We start from the raw sequence: 15897 nt of genomic DNA, 5'->3' as shown, positions 1-15897 counted from the left end.
AGTTATGCCAGACTTTGCACTTTGAGGCTGCTTCTCTCCCATCTGTAGAAGGAAGCTGGTGTGCATTCCCCACTGACAGTGGGCACTGTGACTTCTTTCTTTAACCACATATATTGTGTGGGATGCCACAGGGAACCTGTCTCTTTGCTTTCCAGTTATTGACTTATTCAGTCACTTATATTAGTATGAAAATGTCTTTTAAATACATTTTAAATCTGTATTCTTAATAAAGGCACCAAACTTGTTTCTGCTGATGTGCTCTTGACAGTGTTTTGTGGCTATAGTTTGTAGGATGTATACTTTAACCTGTTGCTGAAGGACTTATAGGACAGGAGATACACAGGAAGCTTTATCTTTAGAAGGGAACACCTTCCTTCTGCTGGGGCTTTGGGCAGATTATCCACTCAGCACGGGCAGGAACCCAGCTGCCAGTGCGGAAGGTTGTACTGTTTACCTGCAGTGGATTCACACTGCAGCATCCCTGGTGAGACTTTGCATCTAGAGTGGGTCTGGTTTGATAAGAGCCTTTCTTTATGGGTGCCCTCTTCTTTAAGGCTTTGTCTTGTGCCTCAGAGAGATACTCCTGGCGGTGTCTTAGCATTGATGCTCTATGACTTACCATGTTTGTTAGAACTATCATGTAGAGTCAGGGGTTCACTTTTTGTTTTTCTCACTAAGCCTGCTTTAGGTGGGTATTAAGCCACTATGGAGACCTTTTCTCTATGTATTTTAATTTTTAGCCTTAAAATGTTAGTGTCTATTTTTAAGGTCATGGAGTGGGGAGATAGAGACACCTCAGTGTATTTGAATCAAAGCCACACCTACTATTTGCAAATCTCAGTGCCAGAATTTAGAGGTGAATATGTGAATATCGGTTTGTTTGTCCCATTCAGAGACCTTGTACATGACAACCACAGTTCAGTAACAAAGATACCCTAGTGTGTGATGCTGTTGGTGAGATACCTTTAAAATCCAGCAGAAAGTTTTGTGCCCAGCGAGGTTGTTCTGCTTCAGGACAGCCTCCTTCAGTCAAGAGACAAAAGCGTGTGACAAGCCAGGGGAATGTCTGGAAATCCGAGGTGGCCTGGCAGGAGTTGAGTGAGAAAAGCTGAGCTATAGCACTTCCTGGAATCCTTGATTCTGTGCTATTTCAGGTGTCTGCCAAAACCAAACCAAAACACACACATACACACACACACACACAAAACACACACAAAACAAAAAAACCCCACAAAACACAAACAAACCTACAAACTTTTAATTCTTATAGACCTGAAATTTGTGATTTGGCCTTCTCATCTGTAAGGTGGCTTCTTGGGGGTCTTTGCCTGTCTCCAAGACTTTGGTCTACATTTTCTCATCTACAAAACTTTAAAGACATTTCTAAATCACACTGGATTTCAGTGAACATCACATGAAACACCAGACATATGGAGTAGAGCCATTAGTGCTGTTGTTTGAAGTCACTGAACTGAACTGTTTCTAGCTGCTTGGGCACTTCTGAATGGCAGGATTTGCAGATCTGTGGAGGGGGATACTTGGTCTATTCCTACTCTTCTCACACCGACTCTTTACTTGCTGACACCGAGGCAGCTGCTTTCAAGTTAGGCTCCCTAAAAACAGCCCTGAGGACTCACCCCCGTGGCCAACTTTCCCAAGTGGCTGAATCTCGGTTTTCTTTAGCAAACACATGGCCTGCAAAAGTTTGTGAGCCACAGCATCTTGGTCATATGGGCCATCTGGTACATTCAAACACCAAAGTGGAATGTGATCTTGTGTTTTCTGGACAGGATTAAGAGTGAACTCTCAAAGGTTCAGATGGCCCCTGCAATCAAGGGCATTTGGACTGTAATTGAGATGTCACTCAACAGCCATGCCAAGAGCAATGGAAACTGAGATGACCACCATGCTTTGCGGTGAGTGCCCACCTCTGGGGACTAGCAAGATGGTCAGATCTGGGCAAAAGGCAGCACTGGATAGCCTGGCCAGCCTCTTCCCTCCAGCATTTGATCCTGTTTGCTTTAGGCATGGAACTCTAGAGAAGCGGTGAGGACAAGTTTCGCCCTAGAAAACCTTGTCAGAGTCAAGATCCAGAATCCACTGGAATTAGGTCCTGGCTCACATGACATCCCTGTGTTCTGGTTCTCAGCTGCAACCCCTAATGTGCTTCTGTGACTTCTTCAAAACTATCTTTAACGCTGGTTCTTAAACACTAGCCCACCACTCACCAGAGGCAGTGGGAAAGAAAGGATGTGGGGGAAAGTGGACCTGTTTAGAAAGACTTCCTTGGAGTCCAATAGTGGGATAGAACCCGGAGACCTGGAACCAGGCCAGTGCCTTATTGCAGAGGACAATCGCTAGTGACGATGTGTAGACGGAGGGATACTGTGGGACACACTGTGACACGACAGCTTCCAGGGAAAGATTTTCCATACTTTGTTTTGCTCGTGTGCTTTTATTTTATTTTAAGGGGATGTTGAAATGGCACAAAGCAAATAGGAGGGGACAGGAGATAAACGGAACTGCGGTACATGATGTGAAATTCACAAAGAACCAATTTAAAATGTTTTTTAAAAAGAAAAGAGATGCTATATAAAAAATAATGTGGAAAATGGTTATGGAAGACATCTGTCTTAGTCAGGGTTTCTATTCCTGCACAAACATCATGACTAAGAAGCAAGTTGGAGAGCAAAGGGTTTACTCAGCTTATACTTCCACATTGCTGTTCATCACCAGAGGAAGTCAGGACTGGAACCCAAGCAGGTCAGGAAGCAGAAGCTGATGCAGAGGCCATGGAGGGATGTTACTTACTGACTTGCTTCCCCTGGCTCACTCAACCTGCTTTCTTATAGAACCCAGGTCTACCAGCCTAGGGATGGCTCCACCCACAATGGGCTGGGCCAGGGATGACTCCACCCACAATGGGCTGGGCCAGGGATGGCTCCACCCACAATGGGCTGTGCCCTCCCCCCTTGATCACTAGTTGAGAAAATGCCTTACAGCTGGATCTCATGGAGGCATTTCCTCAACTGAGGCTCCTTTCTCTGTGATGACTCCAGCTTGTGTCAAGTTGACACAAAACCAGCCAGTACAATATTAAACATTGACATCTGGCCTATACACACAGGAGCCAATCAACCCAACCACATGCATGTGTGCACACATGCACATGCCCTTCTACATATACATAGAGGTACGCATGCATACAGAAACACGTGTACATGTATAAAAATGCACCCCTCACCATACACTAGTAAGGTACACACACACACAGTAACTCTTTCAGAAACTGTTTACCAGTGTGGTGAAGCACTCTTGGGATTAAGTTAACTAAGGAAAAAAGTATGGTTGTGTTTTCATGAGGTCTGTCAAAAGTTCTGTACGTAACCCATTAACTATGTATCTGAGAGCTCATTTGTCCCTAATTTCACTAGCAATGGATGCTTCAGGGTTTTTGGTTTTTTTTTTTTTGTTTTGTTTTTTGTTTTTTGCAGTTTTTGTGGTTTTGTTTGAAGACAAACATGCACACACGCCATCTACTCATTTTCTTTGCTGCATAGCCTGGCGTTGGGATCGGTGACTCTGATGGCCAGCCATGCTGCTCTTCCTATGATGGCCTATCTGTTCTTAGAGGACACACTGTGAGCCATCTGAGCACAGTAAGATTTGCTGCACACCAGCAGCACTTCCAGCTCCTTTACACTATGGACCAGAAACTTCCGGAAGCCGCTGGGCAGCATGTTTGGTTTGATTGTTGCTCCCATGATGCTGTGAGGCATTATGATCCGGTCCGAATCTTCTCTGCACCCTGTTGCCCATACTTCTGGGTTCCTGCCATTCACTGTGGGCCCAACAGTCTACAGGCAGCAAGTCAACCAAGACAGAGCCTGGCTTGCAGTTCAGGTGGGTACAGCCCATGTCCTCTATGAAGAAAAGGACCTGGGACAGCAGCAAGCAGAGCTGTGGTAGCTGCTGGCTCCTTGCACCTGATGGTTGGCATTGCTGTAGATGGTGACAGCCAACTCTGCCTTTGTGCCATCCCTGTTTGTTCCGTCACTGGGTTTGGGGTCTTCAGTTTATGTGAGCCAGTGCTCTTTAGAAGCTGTACCAGTGAAGTGGAAACTTAAGAGGTTTTTGGAAAGTCGGTTGGATGGTGTTTTGCTAGGGCAAACACATGAAAGAACGTTTCGCTGAAGTGGGCACAGGTGAAAGATGTTCTGCTAAAGCAAGCATGTGAAAGAACACCCAATGCAAGATTCTTTGCTAATGTCACACATGGATTAGTCTGCCTTGCACTGCATAGTTGAGCTGCATTTTCAGGACTGCATAGTAAGAAACGCACCCGAAACATCTTCTGGTGGTTGACTGCAGTTTCCTGCCACTCCTGTAGACTCGGGCTGGCTGGCAGAGTGATTGGTGTCAGCCGAGGCAGACAAATGCTGAGACAAGACTCGTGGAGGACATGTGATGCTTGGAGGGTAAAACCGGGACTCAAACAGTGGCAGGGGCTGAGCTGGGCCCTGCTTATAGAGCTAGCGGGGCACAACCTGTGTGTCTTGTGTCTTCTGTTTTCACATCCCTGAGGGAGGCACAGCTGAGAACTCCTGGTGTTCCTCCAGGTCCTTGCTGCTGACTTGTGCAGAGGCTGAGGCCTAGCTGTCTCTGCCAGACCATGTCACCAAAGTTGCTCGCCCAACTCTGCCAAACTGGACTGCTGGTGTATCCGGGAAGTGTGTGCGAGTGGCTTGAGCTGCCAGTCCTAACCTGTGAACTGAACTGTGGATTGGGATCCTCACCCTGCCTCCTCCTGGTTATCCTGCCGTTCCCTTGTGTCATGGAGATCCTACAGATTTGGATCACAGGGCTGGTCCTTTCACATGCTCCAACCGTTCACAGATGATGGAGATATTGGCATGGGCCAACTCAAAGCCTTGGATCTGGGCCTGAGCTGGTCAGGGCTCTCCCCCATTTTCAGCACCAGAGCTCTCCAGCACTGCTTTGGCGATACCACCCAACTCTGCTTTCGGCAGGAGGCAGGGTCGGCTCTCCCACTCATTCTCTTGAGCCAGATCACCCACACCTCCAGAGCCAGATCCACTGTCCTGCCCTGTGGAGGTGTTGGGCCCACTCTCCCAAGTGCTGAAGCCAATGAGGGGCTGGGCCAGTTCTACCATCTTAGGGCTGGGCCAGTTCTACCATCTTAGGGCTGGGCCAGTTCTACCATCTTAGGGCTGGGCCAGTTCTACCATCTTAGGACTGGGCCAGTTCTACCATCTTAGGGCTGGGCCAGTTCTACCATCTTAGGACTGGGCCAGTTTTACCATCTTAGGGCTGGGCCAGTTCTACCATCTTAGGGCTGGGCCAGTTCTACCATCTTAGGACTGGGCCAGTTCTACCATCTTAGGACTGGGCCAGTTCTACCATCTTAGGGCTGGGCCAGTTCTACCATCTTAGGGCTGGGCCAGTTCTACCATCTTAGGACTGGGCCAGTTCTACCATCTTGGACTGTTGGGGCTGGTTCACCTGTGCCTTCACCATCATGGCCAACTCCACTGCGTGGCCCCCCTGTAAGGTATAAGGCCAGCGAGGTTTTGAGCCAGTGAGGGGCAGGGCTTACTCTCCTGCTATCTGCTCTCTCCAGCATCTCTTGTTGAACCTATAACTCATTGATTTGGCAAGACTAGCTGACCATTAAGCTCCAAGGCTACATTTGGCTTTGCCTCCTGCTGTTCCAAGCTGGGGACCAGAACTTAGGTCTTCCTGCTTGGCACATGCTTCACAACCCCTGCAACAGTGATTTCTTAGTTGGCTATATACTTTTTGTTTTCTGGTTCTGAAATGATTTACTAAAGCATTTTGTTTTTAATATTTTGATTTTAGGTCTAAACCTAAAAATCAAACCTATCAGTGGGTGCTGTTTAGATCCAAACTAAAATATATGTTAAGAAACATGGATAAGTAGGACATTCTGCAAGGGAAGTGGCCATTTGATGGTGTATGGGGTGACACAGGCCGGGTGTGACCTGTGCTCTGTAGGGATCAGCCTCACAGCATCATCCAATATTTATGTTTCCTGTTTTAGAGGATATTTAATTAGTATGTGTAAACAGATCAATGTAGATAGGACCTTACATATTCAACAGTAATTTATTTACCCCTGTACACTTAGAAAACAATTGGATCTAACATTTCTATCCTGATATGGCTCTCAGTTTCTGTACTCTGCCAACTCAACATGATAAAACAGGGTGGACTTTTCTAACACTGACAGCACAGCTAAAGTTTAAAAACAATATAATTACACACACACAAACACATACACACAGATATGCACACATACATACATATACATACACATACATGAACACACATACATACACATACATACACCCACATATACACATATACATATACACACACATATATACATATACATACACACACATACACATATACACACACATATATTTATACAGACACACACATATACACGTATATATACTCATACATATTTACACAGACACACACATATACACATATATATACACACACACACATATACACACACATATACACATATATATATACTCATATATATACACACAGACACACACATATACACATATATATACACACAGACACACACATATACACACACATATACACATATATATACTCATATATATACACAGAGACACACACAAATACACACATATACACACATATATATATATATATATATACTCATATATATACACACAGACACACACACATATACGCACACACTCACACACACACAACTCACACACACACACACACACACGGTCTGTTCTGCAGCACCAGCCCCCAACTTTCTCAGGCTCTGTGATTGCATGGACGTAGTAAAACAAATCTGTCCAGCATGGCTTCTTTTTAAGTTTTTTTTTTTTTCATTCTAGAAAAAAAGCCACATCTATTATCAGTATGGTGCTGAGTTGTTTTGTCTTTAAACTCAGATTTCAATCACCATCTTGTTCTGCTCAAGGCTTCAACCCCTGCCTTTTTTGCAAAACCTCAGTCACTGGCTTCTAAGTGTGACTCCAAAGGAAGAGAGGAAGAAGGAGTCATGTTGTGGCTGAGCCTTTCCAAAGAAGCCATTGTAAAGGCGGTTTATTCTTCCGTACTCCGTTAACACAACACCAAATTATCCTGACTAATTCTGTCAGGTCTCAGCCATGTGCGGTTCTTAGAAATGTGTTCTAATGTGTAAAAAGTGATATTCTAATGAACAAAAGAAGGTCTGTATTTATCAAATATGGTAAATAATTATTGGAATGGGGGCACTACTTTGCTTAGTTATGAGACTAAACTATCTAGTCTTCAGTCCCATCAGAGACCCGAGAAGGAACAAATGTTATCTGAGTCTGCAGGAGGTCTAGGCAATCAGCTCCCAAAATCACCGAAATGACAGGGAAGCTGGCTGTCTCAACAGTTACCCACAATTTTTCTAAGGTGTTGGAGCTTCGATCTCAAACCTTCTGGCCCAGAATATTTGACAGACATTAATTGTATACATATGCATGAGGCAAGTTTCTTAACAGCAGGTTTCTTTTTACTGACAAAGACAGGTCTTAATCACATTCAATTAAAAGGTAGACGTTGTTTCTGTGACAGTAAAGGTTGGAGCTTCTTTTTCATCCAGAATGAGGTCACTTCTTTCTGCACTGGTGCTTGCACAATGGAACCCGGTGTGTGTGTGTGTGTGTGTGTGTGTGTGTGTGTGTGTAAGTATATGTGTGTATGTATGTTATATATGTGTGTGTGTGTAAGTATATGTGTGATTCTCTGTGTGGTGTGTATATGTGTATGTGCGTTAGTATATATATATGTGTGTGTGTGTGTGTGTGTGTGTGTGTAAGTATGCATGAATAGCATGAATATTGTGGAGTGGATGACACAGATAGTTGGGCCCAACAAAATTGTGAATGTGTTAATGTGTAAACGAGAATATGAATAAAAATGTGAATATGTGTATAAAGGTGTGTGTGTGTTTGTACAAATACTTCTTTCTGCAAGCCTAAATGTTTCTAGCTGACAAGGAGTTAATGAACTGCCAGCCTCAGGGTCCAGGCCAGGAAGGACCTGCAGGGTGGGGAAAGGAGGAAGAACAAAATAACTTCCTTCTTTTGTCTGAAGCCCTAGGATTCTGGCCCCAGAATAAGGAAGAATCAAGGAGAATAATTATTATTAATACTAAGGGAATTTTACTCTCACAAAACAAAATTTTGCTTCCAGAATTGCCAGTGCTAACATCCCTGCCCCCACCCTCAACTGCTGCTTTCCAGAAAGAACTGGTGATGGAACAGGCTCCCAGTAATACACATATTAATATATAAAATACGAAAGACATGTAAGAGAAGTTAACTTATAATGGAGGCAACAATGCCCAGCTGTGCATCTTACATTTGTTTTGGTTTTATTCCCCTGAGAGGAATTTTATTTATTTATTTTATTATTATTAATTTTTTTGGATATTTTCTTTACTTACATTTCAAATGTTATACCCTTTCCCAGTTTTCCCTCTGGAATCCCTCTATCCCATCCCCCTCCCTCTGCCTTGATGAGGGTGCTCCCCCATTTATCCACCCTCTTCCTTCTGCCTCCACACCCTGGCATTTTCCTACATTGGGGCATTGAGCCTTCACAAGACCAAGGGCCTCTCTGGACAAGGCCATCCTTTGCTACATATGTGGCTGGAGCAATGGGTCCATCCATGTGTATACTCTTTAGATGGTGGTTGTATTGGCTGCTTTTGTGACTTGACACAAGCTGGAATTATCACAGAGAAAGAAACCTCAGTTGAGGAAATGCCTCCATGAGATCCAGCTGTAAGGCATTTTCTCAACTAGTGATCAAGGGGAGAGGGCCCCAGCACATTGTGGGTGATGCCATCCCTAAGCTTGTAGACCTGGGTTTTATAAGAAATCAGGCTGAGCAAGCCAGGGGAAGCAAGCCAGTAACATCCCTCCATGGCCTCTGCATCAGCTCCTGCTTCCTGACCTGCTTGAGTTTCAGTCCTGACTTCCTTTGGTGATGAACAGCAATGTGGAAGTGTAAGCTGAATAAACCCTTTCCTCCCCAACTTGCTTCTTGGTCATGATGTTTGTACAGGAATAGAAACCATGCCTGGACAGTGATTTAGTCTCTGGGATTGCTGGGGGTTCTGATTGGTTGATATTGTTGTTCTATGGAGTTGCAAACCCCTTCAGCTCCTTCAGTTCTTTCTCGGACTCCTCCATTGTGGACCCCATTCTCATTCCAATGGTTGGCTGAGAGCATCTGCCTCTGTATTTGTCAGGCTCTGGCAAAGCCTCTCAGGAGACAGCTATGTCAGGCTCCTGTCAGTAAGCACTTCTTGGCATCCATGATATTGTCTGGGTTTGTTGGCTGCGTATGGGATGGAGTCTCTGGATAACCTTTGCTTCAATCTCTGCAGCTATGCATCTTAAGACAGCAACTAAATCCTGCAGTGTCAGGAGTGAGTTTTATCTTGTTGAGTCATTTGCCAAGGGGGGCTTATGGAGACCCCCAATACCATAGGCTACTACTACCGATTGCTTGTCCCAGCCTGACATTAATTCTTCATTGCTGAAGACAACATTTAATTATGTCATCATACAGTCATCATACAGTGAAGTCAAATTGGTGTGTAATCAGAAGCTTAACCCCTGCTGATTAGCATTCATGGTGCTAGATGGTGCTCGCCGTACTGCGGGTGGAGGGAGGTAATCATTAATATCACCCAGGTACAAATCCTGGGACATACAATAACTACCTGCCTGAATGAGATCCTTGTGTAAGTGGCACAAATGTTACGGAAGTAACCAACAACTTTCTGGTTGGATTTAAGGCCTTTTCCATGATATGGAACTCATACCTGATAGTGCTAAAAATGGCTAATAACCTGAGACTAGATGATCATATGTCTAGGGGAAAACGTATTGCTATTGTTCTGCAAAAGAAACAGCAATGAAGCAATTGCTAAGTGAGGTTGGCCTTGTCTGGCATCAACGGGAGGAGAAGCCCTTGGTCCTGTGAAGGCTTGATGCCCCAGTGTAGGGGAATGCCAGGGCGGGGAGGTAGGAAGGAGTGGGTGGGGGGAAGCAGGGAGAGGGGCGAGGGGATAGGGGGTTTCTGGAGGGGAAACTGGGAAAGGGGATGACATTTGAAATATAAATTTAAAAATATCCAAGAAAAGAAAAAATAAGTAAATAAGCAAAAACAATTGCTAAGGACATACTGCTCCACCCATAGATCAATGTCTCAGCCAACTCACATCAGAGAAACTTCTTCTTGCAGCAGATGGAAATGAGCAGAGACACAGGCTTTGGGGCACTTGGTCCTAAATGAGTCGTTAAATTTCACCCTGTGAGACTCAGATGTATGCGGAAGTAGAAGAACAAAGATGGTAAGAGCCAGAGGTGACAGATGGTAAGGAAACAGTGTTTTCCAGATAGGACAGGACCGATGCACATGTGAACTCAGACTGTGAGCCTGTGTCTACTGCCATGAATCACGTGTAAAACCTCTCATATATGACCAAGTATTACCTTTCTCTCTTACCTCCAGACTCTGAATTTTCTAGGAATATCACAAAGCCATCCTTCACACTAAAACCCAGCCCTTGATCTCCTTTGATCCTTTTGTGTAGAACGAATGATCATAGAGAGAGTGGCGAGCAAAGGCAGAGAGTTTGAGAACGGTCGAACTTCCACACATGGATATTTGGAGACAGCCCACTTCAGAGCAGAGTTCTACAACCCGTGAGTTACACAGACTCCTGGATAGACAGACAGAGGATCGGTGGCTAGGTATTAAATGAAGGTGGCACATTTTCAAGGTGACTAGCTTCTTCCTGGTCCTCCTGACTTGACACAGATGCCTGGCAGCTTAAAACAAATGCCTACTAAGCTTTTGTCTTTCACTGGCATGCCTCCTCCTGATGGGCAGGCTTAGCTTCCAGGCCAGATCAGGTTATGTTACCTTAACAGTTGAGGGCCAGTCAACTATCCAGTCTTTTCTCAAAGGGATCAAGCATAAAGTAGGGAATGGAAACTCCTCAGACTTTAAAAGCCAGGGCCCCAGAGGAGACTGGATTTTTTACTCTCTGCAAAGCAGAGAGTCTTTTTCTCTGTGTCTGCTTCCTACCTGAGCTTACTCAGCCTCCAGTAAACACAGGTTTTCAACTGTTGAGTCTGTCTGTGATGTTTGAGGCTTCTCTGATGCTATCTGGGTTGCTTGAGATCTTTCTAGCCTCTTTAACAACAACAACAACAACAACAACAAAAAATAAAAAAACAAAAAACAAAAGCAAAGGAACCCTATCAAGATCCCTAGACTGATACCACTATGCCACTGAGCCAGGCAGGACTTGGGCTTTTATGCTGGTATGGCTTGGGGCGCTCTGGCTCATTTGGGTGATTAAGGCTTTCCTGTGTGTGCTCTACCATGTGACATATGAAATGCTTCATATGACTTACACATCATGGGCCACTTTCATCTGAGCCTCCACTTTCCCTGTACTGCAGCTTCTGTGTGGGTGGGAGACGTGAGAGATTCAGTATTACAGCAAGGCTCACCTCTGACTGTGGGGTGCCCGAGTCAAATAGGTACATCTTACCCCTCCCCCTTTCCAATCTGTGCTTCAATCTATGTCCATATATCTTCCTATTGAGAACAGGGCAGGCAGTAAGATCTGAGAAGGCTTTGTACAAAGCCTTACAGAATCAGTGTATAAGGGAAAAAAAAAAAAAAAAAAAAAAAAAAAAAAAAAAAAAAAAACAAGTGGGCAAAGAGGGTGGCCAAGAACCTTCCAGTCAGGCTATTTATGACAGGCGTGCGTCACCGGTGTAGGCACGCTCCACAGTAGCCCGTCTCATATTAGGGTATCAACATGCACACCCTGGGGTGGAGATTTAAGATGCTATAGTTGGAGCATGCGCTGTGAGGTCACATTTGGAACTAATGCAGCAGACAGTGCCCAGACACGCCTGAGCCAGGACACTGGGGTGCACCCTGTGCTAAGACAGCAGAGCCTCATGCTTCTGTGCAGTTTCCTTGAGCTACTCTCTTTACTCTGGCCTATGACCTCCTCATGGGAAGTTTACTGTCTTAGTAAAGGGGCTTCCATTCAGCTCCAACTGTGTGTCTCCTGCTCCTTATCTGGGGACACAAGAACTGGGCATGACTCACAGGTGCCCTTCAACAACATTCTCACCTGGAAACTCTAATTTTACTCCCCGGCTGCTGTGAGTGGCATCTCGGAGCTTCTCTGCATCGTCCCCCCCCCCCCCCCCCCCGTCACCCATCCTCCGACCCCAGCCTTATGGGCATAACACAACCATATCATCAGTACCTGGTATCATCTTAATGGGTAGTCAAGTTTTAATAAAACGAATGGAGATACTAAACTTTCCTAGCAGCAGTGGGGGGAGGTCACAGGCCCCTCACTCAGGATTCCCTCCCCCTCCCCCATTGCTCCCTTCTGCCTTTGCCATAATTGACCTGGGGAAATGCTAGAGAAGAGCAGACATGGGACGGTTTGCTGAGATGAGACCTCATGATGACGCTTCCGGAAGGTCATCACGTGTGGGGGTTGTATTTACACAGCTGTTTTGGTATCACCCCAACTCCTGTAACCCCTCACTGTGGTAAGTCAGCCCAATAAATGCGTTGGTTTGCCAAGCTGGACACAGGAAGCTCCTTTGGTCTGCGATCAATACTGTATTTAGGGTAAATGTGGGGCAGGCTAGAAGGAGAGAATGAAAACACACGGGAAAGGAAGTAAAAGGCTTCAGGCTTGTGAAATGCTAAGGAAGGAGTTATCGCCAGTGTCCTGAGCAGGTAGGACCCTCCTCCAGTGTGTGCTGTGCTTCTGAAACCATCCCCCAAGGTGTGCTCGCCATCCCCAAAGGTCAAAAGGAGCGTGGGAAGAAAAAATTTGCCCTGATCTTCTGTTCATGGGTACCCTGTGCTTCGCAGCAGGGACATCTCCACCGCCGCTCCACACGGCTGCATCTGGTAGAGAGTCAGTGAACCAGAACTGATAGGACCAGTCTAAACCAGTCTAAACCAGTCTAATCAGAGTTGGCGGAAGCGTTCCCACATGCCCATGTGCTGGATTCTTTGTTCTTTCCTGTTATGCTGGGGCGATGTCACTTCCTGTGGGACAGGTGCACTGCTGAGAATCTGCACCCAGCTCATAGGAAATGGTGGATATGGCTCAGAAAACAAGAGAGCTTGCGGTGCTAGTGTGAGGACCATGTGTGGAGCTTTGGTTGCTATGAACTGCATCGCAAGGTCTAGTTGCCTTAAGACAAGTGAATTTTCATGTATGTCAGCTTCTTTTTTTAAGTTCTTTTAAAAAGTTTGTTGGATATTCTCTGCATTTACATTTCAGATGTTATCCCCTTCCCCCTATCCCCTCTTCCTCCCACTGCCTCCATGAAGGTGCTCCCTCTCCCACCTCAGCACCTTGGCGTTCCCCTACACTGGGAAAATGAGCCTTCGCTGGACCGAAACCCTCTCCTCCCATTGATGCCAGACAATGCCATCCTCTGCTGCATATGCCCCTGTGGTCATGGGTCTCTCCATGTGTGCTCATTGGTTGGTGTTTTAGTCCCTCGGAGCTGTGGTAAGTTTGGTTAGTAGATCATTTTGTTCTTCCCATGGGGTTGCAGACCCTTTCAGCTCCTTCAGTTCTTGCTCTAGCTCCTTCATTGGGGTTCCAGTGTTCAGTCCGATGGTTAGCTGCAAGCATCCTCCTCTGTATCAGTTTGGCTCTGGCAGAACTTCCGAGGAGACATCCATATCTGGTTCCTGCCAGTAAGCACTACTTGGCATCAGCAATAGTGCTTGGTTCAGTGACTGCATATGGGGTGGATCTCCAGGTGAGGTAGTCTCTGGATGATCTTTTCTCTAATCCCTGCTCCTCTATTTGTCCCTTTATTTTCTCCCATGATCAATTTGTTCTCCCTTCTCAGAAGAACTGAGGCATCCACATTCTGGCCTTTCTTCTCTTTGAGCTTCATAAGGTCTGTGAATTTTTTGGGGGGTATTCAGAGCCTTTCGGGGGGTTAGTATCTGTTTATAAGTGAGAACTTACCATGTGTGTTCTTTTGTGACTGGGTTACCTCACTCAGGATGATAGCTTTTCTTGTGCAAATCTTGCTTCTTAATTTAAAACTATTGGTTGAATAAAGATGCCTGCAACCTGTATGTAGTTGGGCTGAAGAGAGGTAGGCGAGGCTTCAGTTTCCAGGCTTGGGGTCTCAGGCAGAGAGATCATGGGAAGGAGAGAGGGGAGAAGGAAGAAGACATATCATGAGCACGTGGCCATGAGGGCTGGCCTGTTGGAATAGGAGGGTCCCAGGCAGAACATGGCAAGTTATAACTTGAAATTATTGGCAAGGAAATGGATAAAATAGCACAGAGGGCTGATATCTACCCCTGTCTAGTGCTTTTAAGGCTTATTATAAAAGATTTGTGTCTTTTACTTGGGAACTAAAGGTGGGGTTGAAACCCCCAAATACTATGCATGTAACATGCAACCTCCATGCCAGATCCTGGCAAGGCAGCAAGTCTGCAAACCCAGCTCTGGAGCAACAGTGCAGACACAGGCCGACCTGAGCTCTCCAACCAGCCAGGCTTGCCAAAACGGCGAGAGGCCTTGTCTCGAAAAAGAGAGGGCCCTGACTTCCACACGCACATGCACAGGTCAGCACACACATGCACCCCGCACCACACACACCAGCCATAAAAGAAGCAGGAGGGATTACAAGGTGCAGTGGTAGCCAGCATGGGAGGGGGAGAGAAGGGCAGGGGAGGAGAAAGCTCTTGGAACAAATGTCTTTCCGCACAGACGCAGAGCACCTTCCTCTCTTTTCTCCTTCCCTGCCTGTGACGTGTGTGGATTTCAGAAAGTGAAAGTTCCCATTTTCATTGAATTTCCCTGCTTTTCCCAGTAGCTGACTCATCAGCTAGTTAAACATGTCACGGATGTCTCTGTGTTTGTCATAACTGTCTCCTTGGCTGAGCGTGCTAGACATAATCCGTGTCAGGAGAGTGAGCTGGAGAGAGTAGACATCAGGGTGGATGGAGTTGGGTGATACTTGCTGCAGAGTTTGTGGGGGAAGAAGTCAGGCAAAGACACTCGATTGCACAACTCCCCGGAAGCCAGCAACCCCTGAAGGCTTCCTGCACTTGCTCAGACTGTACTTGAGGTTTGTGTGGGATTTAGAGGGGTCACCTCAGCTCAGTCATCTTCATTGACTTGGGGCACAGTGGAGCGCATTCTAGCCTTGTCAGTCTCTGAGGCACAGACAATTTCTCTTGGTTCTAAAGCTACCTGAACGCTGACCATAACTTGTTCCAAGTAAAAGGGCCATTTTCACCAGGAGAATACGGTGGAAGGAAATGTGCCCAAGGACATTGTGGCATTTTGTTTTCAGAGTATGACTTGGGAGTCAGGTTTAATCACATGGTTTTTTTACATGAACAGACATTTCCAGTTTTCTTTTTTTATAGCATCGAATAGTTAGAGAGCAGCCGAGTCAGGGCTGTGACTGCAGGAGAAATGGGGGGAACCTCGGGATTTGACCACATGGGGCGGGGGAGCAGCTTCACCTGGCGTGGATGTTAAAGTATAACCGAGTTTAATGTTCCTTCTCTATCAACACGCCACCGCATCATGTCGACCATTGGAAGATGAGAGAAAGTTTCTATTGGTCGAGGGGGAAAAAAAAGAAAGAAAAAAGAGAGAGAGATAAAGTTGAGATATGTTGTTTTATTGCATAGATTAATCAAATTTATGAAGAAGTAAACTGTGTGTAGTAGGTGCTCATTCTGTGGGCAATCTGT

The sequence above is a fragment of the Micromys minutus genome (genome assembly GCF_963924665.1).
Source record: "Micromys minutus genome assembly, chromosome: 12".
Taxonomy (NCBI): Eukaryota; Metazoa; Chordata; class Mammalia; order Rodentia; family Muridae; genus Micromys; species Micromys minutus.
The sequence above is the reverse complement of the archived record's forward strand: the minus strand, read 5'-3'. Positions refer to the sequence as shown.